The sequence below is a fragment of the Cupressus sempervirens genome, chromosome 7 (genome assembly GCF_028749045.1).
Source record: "Cupressus sempervirens isolate cs-2001-9-10 chromosome 7, ASM2874904v1, whole genome shotgun sequence".
Classification (NCBI taxonomy): domain Eukaryota; kingdom Viridiplantae; phylum Streptophyta; class Pinopsida; order Cupressales; family Cupressaceae; genus Cupressus; species Cupressus sempervirens.
The window spans coordinates 59442111-59464278 of record NC_143124.1 but is presented as its reverse complement, the minus strand read 5'-3'; positions in this window follow the sequence as shown (position 1 = coordinate 59464278).

Here is a 22168-nt window from a genome sequence, read left to right as displayed (position 1 = left end):
TTCAACAAAATATGCAACTAAATTTTACGTGAAATATTATATAGGAAAAGATATACCATTTTACATTCACATACATTAAACATTTGATGATAACTTTAACAAGAAAAATGACGCTTTGTTAATAATTGCTCTTAAAAAATGTGGAATTTTGGCAACATAGATTTTACATGCAATTTTTAAAAAAAAGATCATGAAAATCATTAATCATATAAATCATATTTTAACATCATGAAATTCTAATAATGAATTTCACATAATTACTACAATATGAAAACTTGCTAACTTGATAGAACAATATCCATGATTTGATGGTGGTGTGAAAACACACCGTTAAACACGAAAACACTGAGAAATCCACGATGTATGCCTTTATGCCCCACATTCGATGACTCACCGTTACGTACAAAAACACTAAGAAATCCACGATGTATGCCCTTATGCTCCACATTCGACGGCAACCCTCTCATGCTGCTCAATCTTCCCATTACTGTTTGTGTTGTTAGATGGTCAATCCTGCATATATGAACTAAACATGCTTGAAAAATTAAAATCTGATTATTTTTTTAATGGAATACACCAAGGAGTGGCATCAGAAATATTGATCGTTTACAAACACAGTAAACAATCATCCGATAGCTCATTTTTTATCAGCATGTGTGGTCTTGCAATATTAGCAAATCAAGAGCAATAAAAAAATACAAGAGAAAGACACTTTATCAATACCGTTGACAATCTTGTCAAGAAGCACGTACATAGGAAACCAAACTGTGGAAAAAAAAATAAGAAATTTAAAAAATATCCAAGCAAATTAGGAATATACATATAACATGGGACATAATCATGACTGTACAATCATCTACCAAAAATTCTCAATACTTTTGATAATCTTGTCAATGAAAACATACATAGGAAATCAAATAGGGACAAAAAGACAAAAAAATAAAAACATATGCCAGAAAATTAGGACTATAGATATAACATAGGACAGAATCATGAACTATACAATCATCTAGCAAATCACATTTCTATATGCTTTCAAGTTCTACAATTGAGCATTCATCATTTGCCACTCCTTGTGTATTCCACGTATGTATGGTTCAAATATAACTCTAATTAACAATGCAATGAACAACTATACCAAACGTTTACGAGATCATAAACTACATGTTGTGAGAGATCAATGCAATACCATTAAACAAAGCCAACTAAGCCTCTGGAATTATTTCACATGCCAATTGTGTGAATGCCAATGAAATCAACAACTAAACTATGTACTGACCAATGCCAATCATGTCAATGAAATGAATGACTAAACTATGCATATATCAAGTATGTATACATACGTACATACATGCGTGAACATACATATGCATAGACATACATATATACGCACATACATACATACATACACATGTACATACATGTGTACATACATACGCACCTACATACATACATACGCACATACATACACACATACATACATACATGCTTAGCAAAATAGAAAAAAAGTGCTCAGTAATGATTTCCAATATAGTGTTGTAACAGATCAATGCAATACCATTACACAAAGCCAATTAACCATCTGGAATGACTTCACATGCCAATCGTGCGAATGCCAATGAAATGAACAACTATCCTGCGTATTGACAAATGCCAATCATGTCAATAAAATGGATGACTAAACTATGCATAGATCAAGTTTGTATACATACGTACATACATGTGTGTACATACATATGCACATACATACATGCATACGTACATACATGTGTGTACATACATACATACGCATATACATACATACATGCTTAGCAAAATAGTAAAAATGTGCTCAGTAATGAGTTCCAGTATAGTGTTGTGAGAGATCAATGCAATGCATAGATCAAGTATTTATACATGCATACATAAATGTGTGTACATACATATGCACATAATACATACATACGTATGTACATACATGCATGTGTGTACATACATATTGTTTGTTTCAAATCTGTTTAGCAAAATAGTCAATATGTGCTCACTAATGAATTCCAATATAGTGCTGTGACAGATCAATACCACTGAAATGGACAACTAAACTTTGTAATAGTTTCTTGCCAGTAATGAGTTCTAGTATAGTGCTGTGAGAGATGAATGCAATACCATATAAATAGAGCCAATTCATAAGCTATGTATAGATCAATGGCAATCATGACTTTTATCTAGACATAATCAATATGTGCTCAATATGTGCTCAATAATGAAATTTACAAGTATATCACTAGCTTTTATCTATACATAGCTGACCTATACATAGTTTATCATGGTTCTATTTCTATCTGCTATTTGCTTAGCATAGTCAATAGATGTGGTAACTATTTTTTTCAAATCTATTTAGCAAAATAGTCAATATGTTCTCACTAATAAATTCTAGTATGGTGCTATGAGAGATCAATACCAGTGAAATGAACAATTAAACTTTGTAACAGTGTCTGGCTGTTTGTGTCAAATATGTTTAGCAAAATAGTCAATATGTACTCAATAATGAATTCCAGTATGTGCTCACGTGATTACTTGTATATATCATAATGCCAATCATAATAGAAAAACATGGCAATTATGCTTTTATCTATACATAGTTGACCTATACATAGTTTATCATAGTTCAAATCTGTTTAGCAAAACAGTCCAATATATGCTGTAACAGTTTGTTTAGAATCTGTTTAACAAAATAGTAAATATATGCTCACTAATGACTTCTAGTATAGTGTTGTGAGAGATCAATGCAATACCATTAATCAAAGTGAATCATGCCAATGAAATGAACAACTAAACTATGGATATGTCAAGTATGTATAGATCCATGTAAAATCATTCAACATACTTATGATGTCATAAACTATGTACAGATCAATGCAATACCATTAAACACAGTCAACTCATAAACTATGTATGGATACATGGAAGATCAATGGCAATCATAGCTTTTATCTATACATAGTTGACATATACATAGTTTATCATGGTTCAAATCTGTTTAGCAAAACAATCCAATACATGTTGTAACAGTTTGTTTAGAATCTATTTAACAAAATAGTAAATATATGCTCACTAATGACTCCCAGTATAGTATTGTGAGAGATCAATGCAATACCATTAATCAAAGTGAATCATGCCAATGAAATGAACAACTAAACTATGGATATATCATGTATAGATCCATGCAAAATCACTCAACATACTTATGACGTCATAAACTATGTACAAATCAATGCAATACCATTAAACGCAGCCAACTCATAAACTATGTATGGATACATGGAAGATCAATGACAATCATGGCTTTTATTTATACATAGTTGACATATACATAATTTATCATGGTTCAAATTTGTTTAGCAAAACAGTCCAATACATGCTGTAACAGTTTGTTTACAATTTGTTTAACAAAATAGTAAATATATGCTCACTAATGACTTCCAGTATAGTGCTGTGAGAGATCAATGCAATACCATTAATCAAAGTGAATCATGCCAATGAAATGAACAACTAAACTATGGATATATCAAGTATGTATAGATCCATGCAAAATCACTCAACATACTTATGACGTCATAAACTATGTACAAATCAATGCAATACCATTAAACGCAACCAACTCATAAACTATGTATGGATACATGGAAGATCAATGACAATCATGGCTTTTATCTATACATAGTTGACATATACATAATTTATCATGGTTCAAATCTGTTTAGCAAAACAGTCCAATACATGCTGTAACAGTTTGTTTAGAATTTGTTTAACAAAATAGTAAATATATGCTCACTAATGACTTCCAGTATAGTGCTGTGAGAGATCAATGCAATACCATTAATCAAAGTGAATCATGCCAATGAAATGAACAACTAAACTATGGATATATCAAGTATGTATAGATCCATGCAAAATCACTCAACATACTTATGACGTCATAAACTATGTACAAATCAATGCAATACCATTAAACGCAGACAACTCATAAACTATGTATGGATACATGGAAGATCAATGACAATCATGGCTTTTATCTATACATAGTTGACATGTACATAATTTATCATGGTTCAAATCTGTTTAGCAAAACAGTCCAATACATACTGTAACAGTTTGTTTAGAATTTGTTTAACAAAATAGTAAATATATGCTCACTAATGACTTCCAGTATAGTGTTGTGAGAGATCAATGCAATACCATTAATCAAAGTGAATCATGCCAATGAAATGAACAACTAAACTATGGATATATCAAGTATGTATAGATCCATGCAAAATCATTCAACATACTTATGACGTCATAAACTATGTACAAATGAATGCAATACCATTAAACATAGCCAACACATAAACTATGTATGGATACATGGAAGATCAATGACAATCATGGGTTTTATCTATACATAATTTATCATGGTTCAAATCTGTTTAGCAAAACAGTCCAATACATGTTGTAACAATTTGTTTAGAATCTGTTTAACAAAATAGTAAATATATGCTCACTAATGACTTCCAGTATAGTGCTGTGAGAGATCACTAATTAAATAGTCAAAATGTGCTCAATAACGAGTTCCAATATAGTGATGTGAGATTAATATAGTTTTAGTTTAGTGCTATTAGAGATTAATGCAAAACCATTGAATAGAGTAATCATGCAGCATAAGTCATTGCAATCCAGTCAGTAGCTGAAATAGCTAAATGGTACCAAATGTCATTGCAATCCACTCCACTCTCTCCACCTCATCCATCATTAAGAACCCTTTGGCTCTTTCACGTTGAAGCACGAAGCTATCATGTGCTTTCATGAAAATTTCTCGACTCAGTTCAGGGACAGCTTTGAGAGCAGTATATGCAGCAGTCAAAATATTATCATCTTCAGATTTATCCACTTTTACAATCTGAGGCTTAATGAGGCCATCTTTCAGTTCCTTCATAGTTTCGCATATCATATCCAATGATGCAGCCAAAGATGTCTTCTTCCTCTTTCCCCTCCTTGATGATGATGGTGGAGGAGTCCCTCTAGCACTTGCACTCGACTGATTGGAATGATATAACTCTTCATCAATATCTGGTTGGCTGTCAAGAGGTGTACCACAATTGGTATCATCCTCATCAAGTACATTAAATGCATTGTTCATAGGGTGCCCTTCTTCAGCATCAAGGGGTGTTGTAGATGCGAACCCTTCAGCAATGTCATTACCAACAATTACAGCCAACTCATTGAAATATTGGAAAGGTGACCTCTTATACATTTTTGCATTTTTGAATTCTCTCCTCTACATATAAGCATTAATAGATGGATTAGGTTGTAAGTTTTTCATTATTAAAATAAGAAGGAAAAATTTCTTCAATGAAAAGAGTACAAAGATGATCCTACCTTCAAAAGATGATCCTACCTTCAAAAGGTCATCCCACACTGAATCCTCAGCATCCACAGTTTGAGTTTCTTCATTCCAAGCTAACCCACTTGTATTTTTCAAGTCCTTCATTACTTTATATCCTACTTTCCATGTTTTTAGCTTATTCTTAAAATGATCTCGTGACAGATTCGAGTTCATCGCTGCATTGAATGTCCTCTCTATCGCAGTCCATGCCTCTTTTTTAAACCCACCTTCACCTTTCCGTTCGAGATGGACTTTTTCAAGGAGCAAGTCTAAAAACTTGCGTTCCATCGATTTTTTCCACATTTTCTTCTTTGAAAAAGAAGATTTGTTGCTCACAGCGAGGGATCCATCTATATCACTTAAAGTAATGGGAGAACACATCTATTTCACATGATCAGATCCGTCCATGCTCATCATGAGCTCGGTATATGCCATTGTGTACTCCTTCCTGTATTTCATTTAAATTTGAAATAGAAAATCTTTAACTATCAATTTGTAATACGTCATAATGGAACAAGGCTAACATATTGAATAGGTAAACGTATTACGATTTAAAGTAATCATATGACTAAAATTGAAAGTTATTGCTCTTTAAATTTAAATGGAATGCAGCAAGCAGTAACATCAGAAAAATAGGATTTTCAACGAATTCGTTGTTCTCTTCTTACTAGTGGGCTTATGATCTTCATCATTTGATACTCCTTGCTGTATTTCATTTAAAATTGAAGATGATAAACTTTAAATATCATTTTTTAATACATCCTAATGCAATGAGGCTAACATTTAATAAACTTGAAAGAATTTAACTGAAGATGATACACATTTTAAGCAATAATTGATGATAACACATCAACATCAAAAAAACTACCAGTAAGACAAAATGGTGATATCAATGGCAAGTAAATAGTCATGAGCCCCATTATGAAGCATGTTATTGTACTTTCTCAATGCAAAGATGTATAATAATTGTGCTTTCTTGCATTTAAATCAGTGTAATCTATATTTCAAGTTGAATTGTGTATTGCAGATATGATCAACAATTTTTGTACATAATGTAGGTGTGAAATTGAAAGTTAATGTTCTTTTTATTTAATTAGAATGTAGCAAAGACTGATATCAGAATAACGAAATCAAACACCATCATTGTATATGCATACATCAATTTAATCATATAAAGCACATTGCCTTCTAATAAATCATTTATTCTCGAGATCTATAATCTTCCCACATCCTATTTGCTATATCTTCTCGAAATTGGGCCCACTCATTTCTATCCTCCCGAGACAACCCATATGTCTCAAGTATTGGCACCTCTATCCCATCACGATCATCTTCCTCTTCAATAGCTTCTTCTGATGGAAGGCCATCCTCTATCGTAATGAAATTGTGAAGTATGCAACATGCTAAAACAATATAGGATTGTGTCATGATATCATAAGACGTTGCATGTCTTAAGATTGGAAAATGCTGCTTCAGAATACCAAATGTACGTTCTACTGCATTTCTAAGAGAGGAGTGTCGATGGTTGAACAACTCATGTGCAGATTTTATTGGGTTTTCTCTTGACCACTCTTTCAAGTGGTAGCGTGTACACCGATAAGGAGCGAGAAATCCAGGTGCATTTGGATATCCAGCATCCACGAGATAATATTTTCCTATATAAAGAAAGTATATTGTCAATACTTGAACCATTTAGCATAACCTTGAGTATATTAAAATGTGATTTGGCTTACCAGGGGGAACTACAAGTGGATCTGATCTGGATAGAGCTGAGGCTAGAACACGGCTATCTGCAGCAGAGCCTTCCCAACCAGCAAGGCAATACTGAAACTTACAATCAAAGGAGCAGACACACATAACATTGTGCGATAGGTTCCCTTTTCTATCATGATATTTACCCTGTATGTCGACATCAACTCGCACTGGAATATGGGTACCGTCGATGGCTCCAATGCAATCCTGTGGGATATGATACACTGATCAAATGTATGCTCAAGTAATAATAAGATAAGGACAACATTCTAGACAATAAACTTGTAATAATGTGTGATTTACCTTGAAGAATCGTTCAAAACGATCCTTCCCACTAATTTCAAGAGGAGTGCCTGGACTAGGTGGTATGAAGTAATCTCTGTGAAGGGCTAAGATAGCAATCAAAACCTTGTGGAAGTACCGACTGACTGTCTCTCTTGAGTGCCCAAAGTTATGGGCAATCTTGCGGTTCCTTAGATTGTGCCCAAGGGTGTGGAGGAACATCACTAGTTGTTCCTCTAACTTCAAGTGGATCGTATCTCTCAAGCTTCCTTTCAGCCTCAGAATATGAGCTAGAGAAAAGAAGGCTGCCCTACTCATCCGAATCTGATCATGACAATCCACCTCATTCGAATGAATAATGTCTCTACAAAAGAAATTTCCTTTTCTTATTCGTTTACCCATTTGACTACCTTCTCGGGCTACCAGTACTTTGGCTATGCCAACAAAAGAAAAAAGAATTGTGAGAATGCGGGTGTATGTGGTCTTCCTAACTATGCTTCCTTGGACCTCTATACTCTCCATAGGATCCATTAGTGACCTGAAATGTGGACAATTTAAACACTATCAGTTATGAAATATCAACTATCACCTATCGAGATACAACATGATTATTTGCTAGCCTCATTGCATTAAGAAGTCAATTATTTATTCAAATACAACAAGGAGTACCAACTACCGAGGATCATAAGCCCATAAAGAACAAATTACAATGTGTCATTATACTCCATGTAATCTATCTATACCAATGAAAGCATAATATTGATTCCATTTGTCTATATGTATACACACATGTATGTATATATGTATGTGCACACACATGTATGTATGCATGTATGTACGTACACACACACACATGTATGTATGCATGTACATACGTACACACACATGTATGTATGTGTGTATGTACATACACACACATGAATGTATGTATGTATGTATGCATGTATGTACGTACACACACACACACATGTATGCATGCATGTACGTAGACACACACATGTATGTATGCATGCATGTACGTACACACACAAGTATGTATGTGTGTACGTACATACACACACATGTATGTATGTACACATACACATGTACAAACTATAACTTGAATTTGGGCTTTTATGAATGTGTTTTAATAAATCGTCGGGTCTGCTGAAACTGAGGCTCGTCTTTTAGAAGATGAAAAGTAGCATAGTTGGCAATAGGAATAGAGTTTCTTTCTGCATTGATCTATACATAGTTTGAAATCATGGCTTTTATCTATACATAGTTTATGACCTCATAAGTATGTTGAATGATTTTGCATGGATCAATACATACTTGATATATCCATAGTTTAGTTGTTCATTTCATTGGCATGATTCACTTTGATTAATGGTATTGCATTGATCTCTCACATCACTATACTGGAACTCATTGGACTATTTTGCTAAACAGATTTGAACCATGATAAACTATGTATAGGTCAACTATGTATAGATAAAAGCATGATTGCCATGTTTTGCTATTATGATTGGCACTATAATATATACAGGTAATCACATGATCACATACTGGAATTCATTATTGAGCACATATTGAGCACATATTGATTATGTATAGATAAAAGCCATGATTGCCATTGATCTATACATAGTTTATGATTTGGCTCTATTTAATGGTATTGCATTCATCTCTCACAGTAGTACACTAGAACTCATTACTGGCAAGAAACTATTACAAAGGTATTGATCTCTCACAACACTATACTGAAAGTCATTAGTGAGCATATATTGACTATTTTGTCAAACAGATTCTAAACAAACTGTTACAGCATATATTGGACTGTTTTGCTAAACATATTTGAACCATGATAAACTACGTATAGGTCAACTATGTATAGATAAAAGCCATGATTGCCATGTTTTGCTTGATTGGCACTATGATATATACAGGTAATCACATGAGCACACACTAGAATTCATTATTAAGCACATATTGATTATGTATAGATAAAAGCCATGATTGACATTGATCTATACATAGTTGATTCATACATAGTTTATGACTTGACTATATTTAATGGTATTGCATTCATCTCTCACAACAGTATACTAGAACTCATTACTGGCAAGAAACAGTTAGAAAGTTTAGTTATTCATTTCACTGGCATTGATCTCTCACAGCACTACACTGGAATTTATTAGTGAGCACAAGTTTATGACTTGGCTCTATTTAATGGTATTTCATTCATCTCTCACAACAACATACTAGAACTCATTACTGGCAAGAAATTGTTACAAAGTTTGGTTGTTCATTTCACTGGTATTGATCTCTCACAGCACTATAGTGGAATTTATTAGTGAGCACATATTGACTATTTTGCTAAACAGATTTAAAACAAACACCCAGAAACTGTTACAAAGTTTAATTTTTCATTTCACTGGTACTGATCTCTCACAGCACTATACTCGAATTTATTAGTGAGCACATATTGACTATTTTAAAAACAGATTTGAAACAAACAGTTACCACATATATTGACTATTTTAAAAACAGATTTGAAACAAATAGTTACGTTTGAATGAACCAAAAAAACTTAAAAAAATCTAGTATGCAAAGGTGGGTGTGAGAGGAGAACCGTTTACCGCCGCCACTGTTCAAAGTGGAGAAGAGAAATCGCAAAAAATGCCACGGCTACACGCCACGGCCACAGGAAACCACGGTCACAAACAACCCACAAACCAGAAACCCTCGCAAACCACGGCCACAGAAAACCCACAAGCCCAACAAACGCAGCAAACCAAAAACCCTCGCCTTCGCACAACAGAGCACGAAAACAATACAACCGTCGTCTTCCAAAAAACCCAATTTGTTCTTCCAAAAACCTAAGGCGGATTCGGAAGACCCGACGACTTATTCAAAGACATTCATAAAAACCCAAAACCTGGTTTTCATTTCAACTTCCACCTATTTCTTGGAAGAAATTTCTTCCAATTTTTGAGCGAAATTGGCAGACGAAACCCGAAACCGGGTTATGCGTTTGATGAACCAAATGCCACTATATTCTTCCATAACCCGAATTTGGCACTGAAAACCCTATTCCACGCCCGATATTCCCGTAACCAAATGGGGCCTAAGCGAAGCATCTTCTAAAGGTGAATTGCCATGTTTGCAAAGTCAGCTCCTCAAAGACTTGTTCAGCGAGGATCACAAATTTTGGAGTGTAGACGAAGGAACGCCTAATCTGAGGAATCGAATGGGAAGAGCTGGAAATAGTTTCCTTATTGTTCTCGATGACGTTGATCATCCGAAGCAGTTGGATGCTCTCTTTGTCAGAAGGAAAGATGGTCTTGTCATTGTCACAACGCGCGACGAAAGGGTGATAGGAACTGCTGGTATTACTAACTATTACAGATTAAAAGAGATGGATGAGGCTCACGAAAAATAGCTCTTTTGTTGGAACGCCTTCGATGTGCCAATAGCACCCCAACGGTATGAAACATTAGTTAATAGCTTCGTGGACCTATGTGGAGGATTACCTCTCTCTATACAGGTCTCTGCTGGGAATCTTTATGGCGTTGAAGACATAGCTCTTTGGCAGTCAAAATTGGAGAAATTTAGGAGCACTCTGCATCTCGACATAAAAGAGAGACTTAAATTGAGCTTCGACAGACTAGACAGAGAACAAAAACTGATTTTTATGGACATCGCATGTTTTTTTATTGGGACAGTCAACAGTATAGGCGTCAGGATATGGAAGGGATCAGGATTGAACGCGGAGCACACAGTTCAAATTCTCAAAGATAAATGTCTTATTGAAACAGAATGGAAGCGTTCAGAGGAATTATTGTACAATGATCAACTGGTTTTCAAAATGCACAATCACCTTCGAGATTTAGGAAGAGAAATGGCGGATCATCATACGTCTCCAATTCGCCTGTGGCGACCCCGAGATCTTAATTCTCTGGTTGACTCGTCTCTACCCCAGCTCGTCATATTTGAAATTATAAGATCTATCCTAATCTTGGTTTTTTAAATCTTTTGTTAAGCTTATTCTCTCTTTTAAAACAATATCAAACTGAAGCAACATTTGATCTGGATCTTTATATGTAGGAAACTGATTCCCTGAAAGACATCCTCACCAAAATGTAGAACAAAAGAATTAGATGTTTCAGTTCAATTTTTGACACATCCTTCGGTTGCCACACTAAATACTTCATAGGAGATTCGGATGATCATCGGCAGCCATTTTCTGAACTGTTATGGATTAAGGTTGACCTCGTTCGGCATGGAGGTATACGCGTGGTACCTTCCAGAATCATCTGCGGATGTTTTCGGAGATTGTGGCATGAAGATATACAGGTATATTCTTCTTCTTCTTCACCGATAATTAAATCTATTTATATTCATATTGGAGAGCGCATTCTAGATTATTACTTAATTTTAATATTTCTCGCTAGTGTAAAATAACTGTTCATCACAAATTTACTGTAAATTTTAGGTGTCGTCCCTGTTGAAAGCGCTGCAACTCAATGCAACCACGTCCTTATATCTTCCAAAAGAATTGAGAATGTTAAATGAATTGGGAATGTTAAATAAGTTGGAGGACCTCGTAATTGTAGGTAATCTGCCATTAAGAACGCCATATGATGGAGCATTCTTATTTGAATTGCTTACGAAACTCACTAATCTTACAAGATTGGTTCTAAGGAGTTTCAAATTGCGAGGAGAATTGACATTGAGCAGTTGTGGATACTCAGGAGGTAAGAATGTTGCAGTCGGATACATGAATAAGCTTCGAAGTGTAGAAATTGACCATGTAAGCTTGGTATCTAAAGTAATAATCAGTGGAGAGTATTGTTCAAGCCTTGAGAAATTGGTTCTTTATAACATGCCAGATTTAATGAAGTCATCCTATTTTTCTAAAAATATCCACACACACACAGATATTGCAAGCAGGGTTCTGTAATGGTAATTATCCTCATGGGGCAACCTACATTTTAGAAGAAGGGTTAATGTCATTAGTCAATGTTTTGTACCTAAAAGAGATATTATTAATTGAAGTATTAATGGTCTATTCTTCTATCAAAATAGACTCATGATTAGGTCAAAATATAGGAAATGTATAGGCATGAGTCATAATGTTTTATCTTAAATAGAAATATAGATAGGCGGAAATGTTGGTTTACTTTCAAAAGCATTCAATGAAATATTATGAAATTTTCCAATAAAACTGAAAATTGAATTAGCAACATAATATAAAACATCCATTCACAATATGCATAATGATCAAACAAAACACAAGTATAACATGTATCATTTTAAATAAAATAAAAATAACTAAAGATATTGTTTGAATATGAGAAATGAATGCTTCTCATTATAAGAATCTGATTAAAAAATAATTTAAAAAACTAAATTTTAGAGTCTATGCGAATGTAAGAAGAAGAAGTGTAAGTATTTGTGGTGTCTAACTAGTTGTGTAGATACGGTTATAACTACCATGGTATGCCTGGTTATAATTTAAATGGCTAGGTGATATATATTATTGTGTAGATGGTTGAGTTGAGATATGAGTTGACTTAGATTTTTGAATCAAATGTTAAGGCATTGTGATGTAAATGAGAAAGTGCAAAGGTGCGAGTGCGTGTGTTTGAAAAAGTTGTTACAATAGTTTACAAGAAGATATCATATCTTTTTATGTCATCTTATTAGTGAGTTAGCATGAAGACAATATCTCTTTTGCCAACTTGTGCAAACCTGCATTTGGGCTTCAAGAATCCTAACATTGGTGTCTCAACTGACAAGTTCTTTCAACTGTAGTGCATTCCTTGGTTTGGTATAAAATATATAAAATTAGTTATTTATATTTTGAGTGTGGTTCTCACCTTTCTTTTTATTGATATTATATTTCCATGTAAAAATATTGTATTTACGTGTTTGTGTTTCCTTCTCCTTACCGTTACTCGTTTTCATTGTCTTCAATGCAATTTTCCTGTAATTAGATATATTATCTTGAGTATGAATTTTTATTTTCAATTTTCATTGTCTTCAACATAATTTTATGTAATTAGATATATTATCTTGAGTATGGATTTTTTAATCATTTTTTTAAGACTTTGTCCTTGACTTAAATGAGTTTATTTTAAACGAATCTTTTAGAATAGCCTTTAAATAAATCTAAGAATTTTATTGAAAAATGCACACTTCTTGAAATAAAATACTAAAATAGAAAAAAAATTATTATATTAAGTGAGGAACCAAAGAAAAAAAACTAAAACAAGCCCTCAACCATCTAAAACTATCAATTAAATCAAAAATAAATAAATTAAATAAACTAAAATTAACAGCTCGTAATACTTAAGAAACATTTTTTCACATAAAAACCCAACTAAGCCTCACGTGAAACTACAATGAAATAGAGTTGTACACATGGCAATGATAGAATGAAGGCTTGGAATTTGATGAATGATAATAAATAAGTTAAGCTTCGCTTTAAATATTTAAAATGATATATATGAATATTTCTAAATTTTAAATTTTAAAATAGTTTAGGATGAATTAGAAATTTAATATAATTTATTATTATTAGTGATCATCATTTAATATAAGTATTAATGTATATGTTTCTATTTTTTCATATATTACTAATCCAATGTAATGTTTCTATATTGTTTGTTTGTTATACATTTATATTAATCTAGATTTTTAAAATAAAAAGTGCGGGTGATCGTCAAAATCTAGGTCCGATAGGATTGTATGATGATGCCATTGTTCTATTCTTACTTGTCGTTTCCTATAATCTTTCAAGAGTTCAAACCTTGTGTTTCAATTCAAGGAGAGTGGAGGGAAAAATAACAGGTTTTATTACATTGTCAATCATAATTAATAATCCACCATCACAGTGAAGAAGCTGGTACATATAGAAAAAAGTATTCAATAATAAAAAACCTCCTTTATAATCATTTTTTTCCCCGTTTGGCATAAGTTTTCCCATTTTGGTCTACGACATCGTAAGCTACTGTAAGGATGATGATTTACGTCGTGTAGTGCAATTTTCTATAAGGTCGATATTGGTGGCAACAGCTACCCAGGCTAGAGGATCAACATGACTGGGTATGTCGTGTATGCCCATGGCTATGCCCCTGCCTTGTACTATGCTATGCCATCCAACCGTGGAATACCATGCCTGCATGTCGGCCACGTTCATGCTGCGTTCGAGGATGTCAGATTTCGTTTTGCATTTAACTACCCTTTATTATTATGTTATAAAGCTTTATTATTATTATTATGATGTTATATAAAGGAATAGTAACATAAGAATTTCTTGTACTTAACTTTGTAATTGTCATTTTAAAAAAAAATACATTTAAATTTTGGTAGAGAAATTAGTTCATATAAAAAATTAAAGTTAAATATAAATAAGAAATATATAAATAAACTATATAAATAATTTATTTAATGTATGTAGTTAAAATTTAATGTACATCTATATTATAATAATATTATTAATCGTGTTATTAATTTATCTTATCATATTAATTTAAATATTCTAAAATTTCATAACAATTGAAATTGCCATGTTAGTAAAAGATTTTTAAATGTATTTTTTTTAATCATTTCTTTTTGATATTGTATTATGTTTTTTGTTTTGTATTTTTTTTGGTTAAAAATATAATTTGATTATAATTTATTTTTATATAAATAATAATTTAAAATTACATAAATTTTAGATAACAAAAAATTATTTAAAAAATAATTAAACATAATATTGTATTTATCTTGTTTAATATTTTTATAAAATCTTGTTTAATATTTGTATACAATCTTGTCATAATAAATGTGTTGGTTGTTCCTCAAACTCCCCTAAACTATCCCCATGCCACCCATGCCCCCATACCCATCTGGGAGAAACTGTTATACATTTTTTGGTGCAAAATACTTGTCAGATTTGATTCGTATACGGATGCGTCAGTGGAGCTTTTAATTAAATGGCAAAGGAATGCAACATGTAGCATTTTATCATTTATTTTATATTATATTATTTTATAAAGTGAATATTTTTCCTTATCTATTAAATATTAAAAAGTATTTAACTAAGAAAGAAAATGTTTTAGAATAAATAAAACAACTTATGTATTTCTCTTGATATATATTAGTCTACAAATTAATTTTGATAGAAGAATTATAAAATCAAATGAAAAAATATTATAAAATCAAATATAAAATGTGCTAATAAATGTGTTGGTTGTTCCTCAAACTTATCTAAACAAGAATAACTAAACCAACAAATTTATTAGCACAAAACAAGAATAACTAAACCAACAAATGTATTTCAGATGATAAGATCGGATAAATCTTCTAGAAGTCGGTCGAGAATAAAACAAAATTTGAGAACCAGCAGTATTCCGCGGCAACGGCTACCCAGCCAGTTATTTCGACTGGTTGGGTATGCCCTGTCGTTTACCTCTGTCGCCATCTCCATCCGTCTACATTCCTGCTTCCTCTAACATGACCATCCTACGTCCGTTCAGAAATCATACTCTGACGGATGAGTTCTGGCCCGCTCTGACAGAAATGTGCAGGCATGATAAATATTTAAAACGATTAACATTTTAAATAAAATTTATATTGACAAAGTAATTGTATTTCATTATAACATTAACATCAATGTAATTGTAACATTAAAGTAGTTGTATTTCATTATAAATGTTTTTTTAACATAAATTACTTTGTCAATATAAATTTTATTTAAAATGTTAATCTTTTTAAATATTTATCCTATTTTAAATATTTGTAAGTTACTAATAATTAATTAAAATATTACATTGCAATTAGAAATGGATAGATCATAAAATATTTACCTACAACATTTGTAAGAATTTTACTTCTAGTTATTATTATATAAGTAATGTCTTAAACCCACAATCCTTAAGAAATAATAAGGATTGTATCAACAAATAGACTGAGTTAGATATAAAATGATTTAAAAAATTTAAATATATTGAAAATGATATATTTTATTTATATTTTCTTTATCCTATTGTTTGATTAATATATACAAAAACGAACTTATATTCTCATCTAATACTCGGTAACAACCACATCTAACGTAGATATAAATTGCTTTTAAACTAAACATTCAAAATGTATTTTTACATTCTAATAAATTTTCGTTTATGTTTTTTTATTGGTAATTTTCATTTAAGATTTTACTATATTATAGTATTCTACCATTTAATTTAAAATTATATTAGAAAAAATTAAAAAAATATAGCAATTAATATAGTTAATGTTATTCTAATGTACAAATTATATATATATATATATATATATATATATATATATATATTATATACATTATTTGACAATATATATATTTTATATTAGTATAATTTTAAAATATATTTATTTAAAAAAATATTACATTTATACTTATAATTTTATTTTTTTAATCTCTAAGTCAAAGTAATTTTTATTTTATACTTATAATTATATATTTTTAATATATATATAGTTCCGCTTATAAATAGGTTGCCCAGTTAATAGATAGATGGCGTGCATTTGTAACGACGGGCTAAATGTCATGCTGGGCTCCTGATGGTTCCTTAAAGAACAAGAGCTCTTTGCGAGCAGGAGTCCCTGCCTTTTGGAGTTATAGTGGGGGTTGTAGTTATTAGTGACGGGTTTGATGCAACCTTCCCAAAGTTAATTCTAATAATAATTTTATTTTTTGGTGACCACAATAAAGCCAACTAAAGGTACACAATTGTCCTTAGAGTGAACAAATTCAATAATACTAATATAATTAAAACTTGATTAGTTGTATGAAGCCTCCACAACTTTGTCTATTGTATTCAAAAGAAATGACTTAAACCCACAATCCTTAAGAAATATTAAGGATTATATCAACAAATAGACTGAGTTAGATATAAAATGATTTAATAAATTTAAATATATTGAAAATGATATATTTTATTTATAATTTTCTTTATCTTATTGTTTGATTAATATATACAAAAACGAACTTATATTCTCATCTAATACTCGGTAACATCCAAATCTAACGTAGATACAAATTGTTTTTAAACTAAACATTCAAAATGTATTTTTACATTCTAATAAATTTTCGTTTATGTTTTTTTATTGGTAATTTTCATTTAAGATTTTACTATATTATAGTATTCTACCATTTAATTTAAAATTATATTAGAATTTTTTTTTAAAATATAGCAATTAATTTAGTAAATGCTAATCTAAGGTACAAATTAAATATATATATATATATATATATATATATAGATATATATTACATACATTATTTGACAATATATATATTTTATATTAGTATAATTTTAAAATATATTTATTTATAAAAATATTACATTTATACTCATAATTTTATTTTTTTAATCTCTAAGTCAAAGTAATTTTTATTTTATACTTATAATTATATATTTTTAATATATATATATATAGTTCCGCTTATAAATAGGTTGCCTAGTTAATAGATTGCTGGCGTGCATTTGTAACGACGGGCTAAATGTCATGCTGGGCTCCTGATGGTTCCTTAAAGAACAAGAGCTCTTTGCGAGAAGGAGTCCCTGCCTTTTGGAGTTATAGTGGGGGTTGTAGTTATTAGTGACGGGTTTGATGCAACCTTCCCAAAGTTAATTCTAATAATTATTTTATTTTTTTGTCACCACAATAAAGCCAACTAAAGGTACACAATTGTCCTTAGAGTGAACAAATTCAATAATACTAATATAATTAAAACTTGATTAGTTGTATGAAGCCTCCACAACTTTGTTTATTGTATTCAAAAGAAAATAATAATTCAAATCTCTTTGCATAAGACAACAAGGTCATATACAACTAATAATAATAATAAACAAACATCAAATGCACTTAATTTATTAGATACATTTGATATTTATTAAACCTCAATACACTAATCTATAAATAAAATATTATAATTTTTTATTTAGCTATATCAAATTATTTAGAATTTGTCAAATTAATTGGCATTGAAAATGAAATAGGTAGAGGCCAAACATGTATAATGGAATGTAATTTTTTTTATAATAATTCTTGGTTTCTCAACAGTTTAGTTTTAAATGTATTTAGTTTTAAAAGTAATAAAATATATAACACTTTTGAAGCCACCAACTATTAAAATTCAATAATTTGGAGATCATGTTCTGATACCCACAAGTCTGGGTTTGAGTCCCAACAGCTTCACCTCCGAGTATCTTGACAGTTAGAAAAGCTGCATAATATGAAATAATAATAATAATAATAATACAAATATTGTTTAACTCAAAAAATTATTTATATATTTTAAAAATCGAAATCATCGAATCCAACCCGGGACAGAGAGTATTCCTTTCCTATTACAGTCAGTAAAGAACAGTAAAGGTAAGCAAAATATGACTACAGAAAGTCCATCTTTTATTCATTTTTATTACAATGAATGCAGAAAAACCATTATGTAAGTGTTGTTCATATAAAGAGTGGAAATGAGCTAACAGGTGCATTCGCTACAAACAGCTTGCAGTGCCTTCTTTTAAACTATTTTGCATTTTACATATGCAATGAACATCATCAATTTTGAAGAGGCAGGATACAAAAAACACAACTCAGAAGTATATTCCCGTCCAATCCAAGCTGACGTAACACGTGAAGACAACAAAAAAATAAATAAAGATAAACAAAGCTTTGGTCAGCAGACAAGATAGTTGAAAGGTTGAGTGTGAGCCAAACCACATGTGGCAAAAGTATGTAGAAAATTTTATAAATATTCTGACAACATATTAATTGCATTTATATGAGTACCAGCGCTGCATTGCATTTAATGTTTTGGTAGCCTTTTTTTACCTATTTCCAATCTCCAAAAATCTATTTTCTCCCCAGGAAATTAGTAACTAGCCAATCACAATTAAAAATTTTGTGTAGGAAAAATGAATTAAAAAATACTTGGATTTATGACTTTAGTCTTTTGGTACCTAAAGTCTAAAATGAAATGGCAGGGGGGCAAAAGAAAACATTAGTACCCTGCCTTATAAATAAGGCAGGGACTAATAATAAAAATTCAGACTTACGACACAACTTATTGAGATGTGACGCAATATACAGCTATATCGTACCAGATTCCATGTTTGGCTTCCACGTTTACTCCCGCTGGTCCGTCATTTGGAAGATGTCAAGATGGAATCATAACAAACGACAAGGTACCTTGAAAAAGGATCTCCTTCACGTGCAGTCATGTCATGTTCATAATTATGACCCGCATGAACTACCCCACAAATGCCGTCCAGTCTGGTCCCACACGATCGAATTTTTCATTATTATCACACCGACTTCCACCGCGGGTCATGTAAATCAAATCACTCGATCAATCCCTGTTGTACTATATTCGTTTTGGTAGTACATATAAATAATAAATAAATAATAGAATTTCTTCTCTTCAATAATAAATAAATAATAGAATAGAAAAATGAATTTATCAATTCTCAAATATGAAACATTATCTTATTTTATAAATTTTAACATTTAAAAAATTAAACCAAATTCAAAACTTCAAAAAACTAGTTGATTTCTTTTGGAACAATTATATATATACATATATGTATATATATACATATATACATATATATCTACATATACATATACATATGTATATATGTACATATACATATATACATATATACATATACATATACATATACATATATACATATATGTATATATATAAATATATACATATATATGAACATATATATACATATATGTATATATATACATATATACATGTATATGAACATATATATACATGTATATATGTACATATACATTTATACATATACATGTATATATGTACATATATACATGTTTATGTATATATGTATATGTACATTTATACACATATATATGTCGTGTACATTCTAATAAATTTTCGTTTATGGTATTTTATTGGTAATTTTCATTTAAGATTTCACTATATTATAGTATTCTACCATTTAATTTAAAATTATATTAGAAATTTTTTTAAAAATATAGCAATTAATTTAGTAAATGCTAATCTAATGTACAAATTATATATATATATATATATATATATATATATATATATATTACATACATTATTTGACAATATATATATTTTATATTAGTATAATTTTAAAATATATTTATTTATAAAAATATTACATTTATACTCATAATTTTATTTTTTTAATCTCTAAGTCAAAGTAATTTATCAAAAATGACTTCCACCGCGGGTCATGTAAATCAAATCACTCAATCAATCCCTGTTGTACTATATTCGTTTTGGTAGTACATATAAATAATAAATAAATAATAGCATTTCTTCTCTTCAATAATAAATAAATAATAGAATAGCAAAATGAATTTATAAATTCTCATATATCAAACATTATCTTATTTTAAAAATTTAAACATTTAAAAAATTAAACAAATTCAAAACTTCAAAAAACTAGTTGATTTTTTTTGGAACAATTATATATATACATATATGTACATATATACATATATACATATATATGTACATATACATATACATATGTATATATGTACATATACATATATACATATATACATATACATATACATATACATATATACATATATGTATATATATACATATATATACATGTATATATAAATAATCATATAATGTTAATGGTTCCTTGGTCTATCGTGAAGCTGAACGACTCACAGAGAGCTAACTAGGGATGAGGTCGAGATTGTGCCCAAGTGATTTTGACAGCATACCGCATTCTTAAATCTTCAAATGGTAGTAGCTTGTAGGTCTAAACCGTCCATCAAGAAAACAAAACTATATAATATACTTAAATAAAACCTTGGTTTTGAGTAATCTTTTTTTCATAAACTCCTCAAATTTAAAATCTTTTATTATTTTAAATTGTTTTTAGAAGTGGTCATTTATAAAAATGAGCAATGGGACATAATACAACGATTTGTATGGTCATGGGCATACCCAGCCATGTCGAAGGAACTGGCTGCGTAGCCATTGCACACATGCCATAACTGGCTGGGTAGCAGTTGCCACTAATGATTGCTCTATAGACAAAGGTTGTAAAAAATGATTGTCCTATAGATTTTCTTGTTGAGTGATACGAGTTAAATTTGTGTTGTCGAGATGTGATATGCTTTAATGAAGGTCTGTGCACTCTGAGTTTTACTCTTCATCTTCTTTGGCGCTTGAGTTCATGGCGTCTTCGTCCTCATCGCACCAAGAAAAAAAGAGATGTGGTCCTTTTGGTGAATTTGAAAGGAAAGCATTCCCTGCATCTAGAAAATTGTTTGAAGCATTCATCAATCGCCGCAACACTAACGTGCAAGAAACAGTGGCTGCAGCACTCCATAAATCTCTCAAGGACAAGGAGTGTCGGGCATTTCTTGATGATCGAGAGTTTGAAATTGGAGATCCAATTATCTCTACGATAGAAAATGCCATATTATCTTCACGAGTTCAAATAGCCATCTTCTCGCCGTGATATGCGGAGTCCTCCTGGTGTTTAGATGAGCTGGTCCTCATGTTAAACACCAAGGCTCGTTTTATTCCTATATTTTGTGATGTGGAGCCTTTTGAACATCGCTACCCTAGGAAGGGAGCTTATGCAAACGCATTCAAAAAGCATGAAGAAAGCGGCAGATTCAGTGAAGAGAGGATTCGCCAGTGGAAAGAGGCACTGAAGTGTTGGTCACTCA